This window comes from Dermacentor variabilis, chromosome 3 (assembly GCF_050947875.1).
Source record: "Dermacentor variabilis isolate Ectoservices chromosome 3, ASM5094787v1, whole genome shotgun sequence".
Classification (NCBI taxonomy): domain Eukaryota; kingdom Metazoa; phylum Arthropoda; class Arachnida; order Ixodida; family Ixodidae; genus Dermacentor; species Dermacentor variabilis.
In genome coordinates this window covers 41,909,628-41,920,190 of record NC_134570.1, presented here as the reverse complement: position 1 = coordinate 41,920,190, position 10,563 = coordinate 41,909,628, and the positions used below count along the sequence as shown (strand labels likewise).

The 10,563-nt window shown below is 46.8% G+C and overlaps 1 non-coding gene across 1 annotated transcript; it reads right to left on the bottom strand.

Moving 5' to 3' along the window:
- Positions 1-1,777: 1,777 nt before the first annotated feature.
- On the bottom strand, positions 1,778-1,973 carry LOC142576945 (U2 spliceosomal RNA). Its single transcript, XR_012827032.1, has one exon. It is a non-coding gene; the product is annotated as a U2 spliceosomal RNA (small nuclear RNA).
- Between the last annotated feature and the right edge of the window lie 8,590 nt (positions 1,974-10,563).

Here is a 10,563-nt window from a genome sequence, read left to right as displayed (position 1 = left end):
GCGTGCGCCGCAACCACAGTTGAGGCGGCAGTATGGATGACGACAATTCTGATAAGCAGGAGGAGGCCTGGAATCGACATCGGAACGAGATGGAGAGGAAACGGATCGCCCAGGAAACAGACGAACGGTGCAGGACTGGCTAAACGCCGCAACATAGCTAGACAACCAGACTAACCTGGACTTCCAGTCAAGATTAACCAAGGTTAACCACGCTATGCCTTAGCTTTCGCTACATATATCATGGCATAACCGAGCTAGGACACTGCCAGCCTTTTGCATTAGGTTGTATAAAGCGCTTATTTTTTTTTTTGTTGATTTGGTCACTTTGCTGTATACATCAGACGAAATATGTGGGCCAGCTTAGTAGGCAGACCAGTTCAACACAGGGTCTTAATGTGGGCCGATCCGGAATGTTTTTCAGTCTAACACAGCGTCTGAAAGAGAAAGCTGTCACGATGAAAAAATGCGATAAAGAGGCCCGTGACGCAGACCCCAGGCATTTCCACGTGCAACTTGGGCATGAGAAAAGCACGCGTGCGTTTGCGCGCTAATGGTTAGAGCATACATTTGACGGCCGTGCTGGAAGGGACATGTTCGATCCCACCATCGATCATGCATTACTTTAAACAAAATTGGCAGACTCCTTCGAGTTTAGAAATATGGAACTCCAGCCGTGTTGAGCGTACGCGAGCGCGTGACAACCTGCACGAAATCGCAAACTGGCTACAGATAGGAGGTACAGAGACGCTGCTTTTCTAATTAAGAGTGCAAGGACTTCTGTGAGGCGCACGTTTGCTGATGTTGTGACGTCACAGTCATCACATTTAGAGTATGTGGTCGCATACTTCGAAAATCAGCGTCGCTAAGCTGTGGAGTCTAGAAAAGTATACTTTTATAGATATGTATTTTAACAATTTTACTATTATTGCTACAGCAAGGAGCAATTATAGGGATACTCCACGTACATTCGCGCAAGGGCCACTGTCGTCGTGCTGTCCTATTGTATCGACGGTTCATGCGGGGCACAGGCGTCGAGGTTAGAAAGGTGGGTGTTTGGGCGAGCTGGTACTGCATTTCTGAATGAACATCAGCGCAAAACAGAGATCGCCAGAACACATCCGCTGTGTTAGGCGCATGTGTTCTGTCCTTTTGTTGTTTTGCGTTGATGATTACTCACGGAGGCTGGAAGGAGTGATGAATGAAGTACGCGAACATGAATGCAGTGACATGAGGAAAGAGAAAAAAGAAATTACCGTCCGAGCACTCCGTACAGATGGTTAACCAGCGGAGCTGAAACATGAGGCCCCCGTGCTTACCACTGTATTAATCCCGACAGTTCATTAAACGACGGCTGCACGTGCCTGTTCTTGTGCCCAGGCTGCAGCATCGGCACGGTGGATTGAGCCGCGTTCGCTGGCTCACCCTCGCCCGCTTTCACTCACGCATATAGCACACGGCGCGCGGCGACGGCTTTACAGACCTTGGACTTCACACGGAACCCCACGGCGACGCCGACGGCACAAATGCGCCTGGAGCGTCCATAGAGCTGCTGTCGCAGTAAAAAGCACAAGGAATGCGCCACGAACGCCGTCACCCGTCGGAGCCAACGCGTCCCACTCTGGACAGGTAGCGCCGTTCGGGCCAGCGGAGCGGCGGAAACGACACTACGGCGGTCACGCTCGCTCCCATTGCAGCTCGCCTGACGCGGCAGGCCGGAACTTTTTACGGCGAAGCTCTTTATGGTTAGGGTTCCATGTATTTTTGTTCTGCGTCGAAAAAACCGTGGGCCGATACCGGAGATGATGCAATACCGGCCCACCGGCGGCGGAGGTGAAGCAGGCTTCAAGCACTCCGCCAACTTGGAAAAAAAGAAAAAAAAGTTGCGTTCAATGTCTAGGATCCAAATAGAACCCGTATCAGATATTAAGCTGATAAGAACAGATAATACTGTTTGACCCGTGTCGGCCATGTGTACGTTCGCACCGCCCACTCTTTGTGGGCGTTCGAAGTGCTTGCGTATTTCCTTTCCTTCCAATCTCCGGTGGTCGCCGTCCCATCCAAATATCACGCGTGTCTTGTCTCCTCTGGCTCCTCGAGGTGGAGGACCCATTGTCCACGCGAGTGTGTATAAATATCACGGTAAATGAGCTCGTACCTTTGTTCAAAATTCTGTTCCACCTCTGTATCTTGTGCTAAGCAGTTTCGCCGGTCCTCCCCCTTCACAGTGGAAGACTTCATGATTTTTTTTGTCTAGTGGTCGTGGCAACGGTAGCATCGTGGGACGCTGACTATGACGAGTAATGCTCTCGGCACAGCTGGCACCGGCCAGCGCTGGATCTGGGACCGCGACTTCCAACGTAATCTTGACGCGGCGATCCCCAAGCTTCAACGCATCCTTTTGCAGCGTGTCATGACAGCGTAGTAGCCGCGTCATAGATGTGTTCTCCGTGGCTATAGATGGAAGGGTACTCTGTGGTAAGAGCCGTTCGACAATTTAAAAAACGTGTCTGTGTAGCAGTGTGAAATGAACAGGTTGACACCGGAGGACGTACTCCACGTAAAAAGCACTGAAGAATTGTGCTTGCCAGTCGGTGCTCTAGCTCCTCTGAGGCAGCTCTAGGCGGTTCGCGTTGCAACTAAAGCAGAACCCCCCCTACCACCCCCCCCCCCCCCCCCACCACAAGATAAAAGGAAGAACTTGAAGTAAAGTTTAGGCGATTTAGTAAGAGCTTTGCCAACTTTCGCGAGACGAGAAAATGCTATCACAGTTATTCAGCTACAGACATGTACAGCGAGATGGTTTAATATTTCAACATTGGGCTCACATTACCTGGCCGCTTCGTATACGCTATGCTAGCAGCGATGTTCATCTCCTTGACAGCTATTTCGCCGTTTCTACATTTGCTTTACCAATGCGCCCCTGGACGAACGGGACCTGTACAAGGATTTTCTTACGAACCGCTCGTGAATGAGCAGCCACCTGCGGCCTCTGATTAAAATCGCACCTGCGTTCATCTGAGCAACAACTAAGCGAACTCTGCGCGTTGGTCTAGTAGTGCTGCGGAGAATGCCGGCCAGCACACGTAACGGCGATTATCCCGTTTTCGGATGCGGAGCGGAGAAACTCATTAACTCATCCGCGTTTTCAGGCTCGTACACGTTGACATCCCTCCTCTTTCAGTATAAGCGTGTATCCATCCACGCGTAAGAGGGAAAAGGTGGGGGCGGCGGTAGTGAGGATATGCGCCAGCGCGGTCTTCTTATCGGGACAGAAGGGCGCTCACATTAACGAGAACCAGGAAGAGAGGAGCTCTAATCAGACCCTGCTAAGTGAATGGGGCCGGCAAACCTCATCGCTTAAACGCGGCTGCGGGCCGCTTGATTAACCGGCACGACGTCGCGGCACTGCTCGCCTAGTTTGTCGCCCTCCATGGATGCCGATGAGGTGAAAAGGGATGAGGGAGGGGCAGGATGTAGGGCTTCTGCGATGAGCTGAGGAAGGAGAAATGCGTTTCGTTTCGAGAATGTTGTCATTCGAAAGGCAATCAAAGTCCAAAGAAAGCCGCCCCATAGAAGCACAAAATGAGCGCCCGAACTCACCGCAGATCCATACAACTGAAACGTGGGAGGCCAAGCTTTCCTCCGATGACCGGGACGACCAACGCAGTCTCGTCGCCCGGGCCAAAGAGGCAGCCCAAGCCAGAGGGTTCTTGGAATGAGGAGTCCTCCCACCTAGGGTGAACCGGGTTCTGACTCGGTTTACCGTTTCGGAAAATAAAAGTTTAGTTCTCTCTCTCGAGCATTGTTGGAAAGAGGTGGGAGCGGCAATCGCTTTCACCCGCATATATACGGTTCAAGGCCTCATGAGAACTGAGGTGCGCGATGACAGCGGCTCGAATAAAAGAGTTCCAAAATCAGTGACAAATTCAATGGCTAGTTACCCTTACAAAAATTTATACGAACTGCAATTCAGTTTCTGTTGATTTTTATCCAACGACTGTAAAAGAATACCAAGTTGTCAAAACTATTCCGGAGTCCACCACTACGGCGCGCCTCGTAATCATATCGTGGTTTTTTGCACGTAAAACGGCATACTTTTTTGATCATAGACTTTGTTATGTTTGAAACAGATCTTTATGGATTTTGTTTCTCACTTTCTTAAACAGATTGGTGTTTTACCTAAAAATCTATTCGGTAATTTCAATTGAATGTCTACTGAGTCAGTCAGAAAAACCTTGTTGGCTAGCCCCACTATGAAAAAAGAGTGAAGTGACACATGGGCTATTTGAGAGAAGCTGCGATGTCTCGTATGTTCTTATTCTTCTTTCCATCTACTTTTTCTTCCTCAAGCATTCTCTGTGTACCTTGTAACGCTATACCTATGCAACTGCTACATAGCGTACTACCTGGTACAGTAATATGCAACTGCAATGCAAAGTACGCACCTATCGAAGCTACGCGGTGCGCATCTCACATCACGTAACTAGTGGCATGAAACGATGCTAGTGACGATAATGTGCAGGATTTACTGGCATCCCCTTTAAAACTGGGCGATGACAAGGTCACTTAACCAGCTTGATTTATTTAGGTATACATGGTTTTGATTCGAGAATTTTCGCGAACGTCTCCTTAATCTTCTTATACTTCCATACACGTTCTCTATCTACTTTGTACCACCAACTATGACAGGTGGATGGATGCTATCAGCGTCTCCTTTGAAACGGGATGGTGTTTTGCGTCACCAAGTGCTTGTTCTTGTTTTCCCGAATGTCCTACTTGTATTTTTGAGACAATTCCCGGCATAAAACCTTTCGAACCTTTACTGAGAACTTTGTTTTTGTGCGCCTCCGTTGTTTGTGGCCTTCTTACTTGTCTGCCGACAAAACTCCAATCACCTCTTATTGATCTCTATAGCGGACGTGTCTACTGTCTCCCTGCTATGCCTGAACCCAAGAGCTTCAATGAGGCCAGATGAGCTTAAGCCGGCAGCTAGATGGATATCTTCACATTCTAATAAAACATGTTCCATCGTTTCCCTCGTTTTCCCGCAAAAAGCACATGCATCTTCGCCCGTGGTGTACCTCGCTTTTCAACTGCGCGTCGAAAAGTAAGGAGCTTCCCTTTGAGTTCTCATAAATTGTTTCTGTTCTGATTTTTTTCCTTTGAGGTATATACCCATAGCAGGTTTCTTTTCTATTGCCACCACCCATGAGATTGTCTGTCTCTTTCACTTTGCGTTTGATGTTCTTTGCTCCCATGTTGCTCACCATACAGGCCGCATACTTGCTGGTAAGATTCCTAGTTCCTTTCCTCCACCGTGGGGCAATGTTTTCCCTGTACAAATATATGCACACTCTCGCAGCCCATTTACTTTCTACTATATTCGTCAGTTGTGTTTCAATATCAATTTTACTTTGAGCTTGCCTCATTTCAAAACTTGTCCAGGACTCTGCACAGCTTCATCAGTAGTGTTCCTGTGAACGCCCAACGCCAGGCAGCTCACTGACCTTTGGTTGCCATCGAGTCTTGATTAAACCACTGACTTCAAGCAATTGACCGCACTTCCTAATGCAAGTCCTGGAACGATTACACCTACACATATTCCAGAGCACCTCGTACCTATTGTATCCCCACAGCACTCTGTGTTTCATTATGGCCGCACTTGTCTTCCATTTTGCTATTATTGCTTTTTTCCTGTGTCTCCACATATATATCGCCTTCGTTTAGCCTTACACCAGGGTATTTGTACTCTTTTACCCGAGGCATTTCCTGGCCCTGTAACTGCTACATGCCGTGCCTTGGTGCAATAATAAGCAACTGCAATGCAAGGTGTGCATGTATCGACGCTACGCGGCGCGAATCTCACATCGCGTGTCTCCTCACGTGTTAGGACGCATGTTGGTTTCCGCTGCAAGCTTGCAAGCGTTGACGTGGTTCACTGGAAGAGTAGCTGACTCCCGTGCAGTGGGCCCGGCTTCGATCGCGGTGGGAACTGGGTGTTCTTTTTCTCATTCCTGGCGATAGCTGCGACGTACACCGACGGCGGCGAACAACATCGCCGGCTGAAACGGCTATTGGAATGAGCCCATAACAGCTTACGCTGCAGAGAGAACGAAACAACTACGATGCAGATTCACCGAGGAAGGCGTGACAAATATGTCGAAAGGGAGCACCAAAGGTTTGCGGGCTCATTTTCCTAGCAGCAAGCCTCTGCGAAAAAAAAAAAAACAAGTCAATAATCGTCCTCGCAGCAGCCACGCTTCTTTTACTGCTTCCGAATCGACGTTGCAACTTGCTTTTCGACTCGGAAAGCGCTCGACACGTTTCCTCGGAAGCGCGACGCGCTACGTGCACTTTGCTAGATCAATATTTTGGCATTAGGCGCTATGAGCGGAGATGTGATTGGTTCGTATTCGAATACTTCTTTTTTCTTTGTTGGACGTGTACGTGGCGCTCTACAGTTTCCGAGTGTCGACGCGTGCGGTAAATATGTCGTGAACGCTTTCTAATTGCACTATGACACGATGTTCTGCGTACGCTATATGTACGTCCAGTATCGCAAGGGGCTGGTGCTTTTCTGGAAATCGTTGTCGATGCACTCGTTTCCGCCGGTATCTTATTCAGCATTCCGGGTGAAATTGTCTCATAGCAAAGACGCCAGTTCGAGGCAGTACTCCTCCGTAAACTTGCACCGCTCCTTCCTATACTGCGCCGTGTGCCACATCTTCTACTTAATAAGAAAAAACGCCATTATCGGAAAGCAAAGTTAACTAATAACCACAGAGCTTGGGATAGGTACGAACTAAGCGTCAAAAAATACATCAAGGAATTGAAAGCTTCCAAAAACAAATTTTTTTCAACTGACCTCTTATCAATCCTTCAGTCGAACCCTCGTAAATTCTTTCAGGTTATCTCCCCGCCTAAGCGCCAAACTCAGCTGCAACTATCAGACGACGACAATGTACTAATTGACACTGAAAAATGTGCTACAGCCCTTAACAATTTCTTCACGTCAGTATTTTCTCCTGCTATAAACTTCAGTTCTGACGAATTAGCATGCCACTCGCTGTCCACAATGCCCGATATCCAGATTAACACTGATGGAATAGCTGGGCTAATACAGGCTCTAAAATTATCCTCCTCGGCTGGTTGCGATCAAATCAGCAGCAAATTACTTAAAAACACCAGTTCCCTGTCAAGCGCAATACTTAGCTTACTTTTCCAACAATCAATCAGTACTGGTGAAGTTCCCCACGATTGGAAAAAGGCTCAAATCATTCCCGTCCATAAATCTGGTGATCAAACAAAAGCATGTAACTATCGTCCAATTTCTCTAACCAGTATCCCCTCTAAACTGCTGGAACATATCATAGCAACCAATCTAATGCACTACCTTGAATCAATTAACTTCTTCTATTCATATCAGCACGGTTTTAGAAAACAATTATCCTGCGAAACTCAGCTCTCTGAATTCACCGATGAAACCTTCCAACACATGGACAATCACCTACAAATTGACGCCATCTTCTTAGACTTTTCGAAGGCCTTCGACCGCGTCCCTCACAATCACCTACTTGCCAAATTATCTACTCTTGGAATCCCCCCATCACTGATTACTTGGATCGAACATTTCTTAAAAGGACGCGTACAATACACCTCCGCTAACTCTCATGACTCGCACCTTTCTGATGTTACATCCGGTGTCCCCCAGGGAGCAGGCTTATCCCCACTGTTATTTTTAATCTATGTCAATGACCTGCCATGTAACACAAAAACTAGACTGCGTCTTTTTGCTGATGACTGCGTCATCTACAACGCCATCCATAACCCTGGTGATTCCATTGACCTACAAGAAGACATAGACACTATCGTTTCATGGTGTGAAAAATGGTTCATGCCTCTTAACCTTAATAAGTGCCAATTTATGTCCTTTTCACGTAAGCGCAGTGCTACAAATTACGCGTACCACATAAGCTCAACTACAATACCACGAACAGACTGCTATAAGTATCTAGGTGTTCACTTGACATCATCATTGTCATGGGTTACTCACATTGAAACAATATGCGCAAAAGCCTCGCGCACACTTGGTTTCTTGCGTCGCAATCTGAAATCTGCATCACCCGCTATAAAAAAACTTGCATATCAGACATACGTTCGGCCGAAACTGGAGTACGCATCATCTATCTGGCACCCCTCGCAAGCATATCTCACCTACGAATTAGAAGCCATTCAGAATCGTGCTGCACGCTTTATCATGTCAAACTACTCAAGTAAAACCAGCATAACTGAACTAAAACGCACACTCGATCTTCCCAGTCTCCAATCACGTCGTATCATATCGCGTCTATGCATGCTTCACTCTTACTACTATCACCCAATAGCCAGACACCCTCGACTACAACCCCCGCCTAGAATCTCTCCCCGCCTCAACCACAGCTGTCCAATCGCTCACATTCAGTGCCGTACGTCTTCGATGAGGGATTCTTTTTTTCCAAATGCAATAGCGCTGTGGAACACTCTGCCCGACAGTATTGTTTCTTCCGCCGACCACACGACTTTCCGTGAGAAACTAACAATCCACTACACCTAGAATGGTTCGTCTCAAATGCATTCGCTTATTGACCCCTTCTAAGTAATTAATTGATAGTGATTCGTTCTCACATATAATATGTTTTAATAGTATTTATGTACTATATATTTTGTTGTATATTATGGTTTCTTTACAGTGATTTTGATGATCTACTGCTTGCTCGGTTCCCTCCTGAGCGTTGTTTCCTTTTCTATTCTTCGTCTATCTTTTCTTCCTCTTTTCCCTCTTTAGCGTGATGAAGAGTACCTGATACTTTGTTTGCCCCCGCCTTATGTAATGCCTCCGGGCCTTTAAGGCTTCAATAAATGAAATGAAATGAAAACATCGAGGCTAGCACTTAGGACGAGTATGTTTTTATTTGTCTAAGGTTTTCGTTTAAATGGGGTGAGAGTGTTTCATTAGCGACCGTCACCCATTTTAATGAATATGGATTGGTAGACTACGTAATGGTATTGCCCAAATATGGCTCTGCTACGCTGCCAAATAAAGGCATTTAAAGGTAAAAAACTCGAGCTGAATGAGCAGCCTTTTCGACAATCCTTTTTTAACAAATCCTTCTGACTGATAGTACCAAACGGGACTGATTTCTATTCAGCCTCTCTCGGCTTTTCCTCCTTACCCTTTTGATTGGTAGGCAGCTGCACGAGTTAGCATATTCGCGAAATTAACGAACAGGATGATGATCTCAAGGAAAACCAAAATCAATGCGTGAGGTACCACATAAGACACACGTATAGAACGAACAACACAAGTGTAAAGGCTGACCCAAACAGCGCTGCACGTGATAACACACAGGAAGGCAGGCACAGTGCAACGTGAGCGCGCAAGTGCAACTTGATAGATGACAATGCACACAAGCTCAAAGTTCCAATACAGAAAACAGCGCACCCAGAATACGTACTGCAGACGACAGGATACTATAGTCAAGGAAATCAGGACACCAGAGAAGATGGCGATGCACGCGACAGGAACGCAGAAAATAAAAATGTCATCAAGCAGGTTAAGACAAAAAGCGAAAAAGGCAGCCAACACGACGCGAGGTGTATTTTGCTAGAAGAGCAGCTTGGACTTGCTGGTTTTCCATCCTGGTGTCAGCAGCGCAGAACGAAGATAGGTACACGAGGTGAGAAGATGACACCCCAAGCGCTCGTGGTGTCCTTTTCTCGTCTCCTGTCCTCATCTACGTTCTGCGCTGTTAACACCAGGCCAGACGAGAAGATACAGCAAGCGTTTACGGCGTTCTCGGAGGCTCCCTCAGCAGACGAGTCACAAATTACACCCCCGCAGTAGGGGACGTACGGCTCTCGCTATGCGGGATTGTCATCTTTAAATTTTACGCAATTTTTTTTTAAATCGCCCCTTGCAGATAACATAATTTAGTGTTTGAGCTATGTTGTGCAGGGAGGCGGACATTGCTTGCAAGTCAAATCGAAACAAACAATGAACTGGTTAAAAGAAATGACCAATTTTCTTTTTGATTAGTTACTTTACAGAACGTATTGCAATTAACGAATTGTAGTCAGCATGTTTGCGAGGCGTATCTCTCTGCATCGCGTATCCACTTGCAATGAATCTCCAGGATTACACCAGTTTCGAGATATATGCCATCAAACACCCCGTAAAATGCAACTGTTGTTCCACTTACGTTTTGAGAAAAACACTCTTTTATGCATTGATGCACAAAAGGTACCGGAACGCCCATGTATTTTGCCCCAAACTTAGCGAAATATCACTCGCCATACTGGTCCTACGAAAGTTAGATGTCCAGCGAAGCTGTAGGAAACCGCCACTACGACCACTGAAGGTGGTATTCTTTATAAATACGAAGTCATGATATGACCTATGAAGCGAAAAATCCGGCGTTAACATCCGATACTAGAAAAACTCATTCGACCATACGGTGACGTATGTTTGAGATGATGACGAAACGTGATTACCTCATCATCTCAAAGTCGGGTGCTCCCGTCACC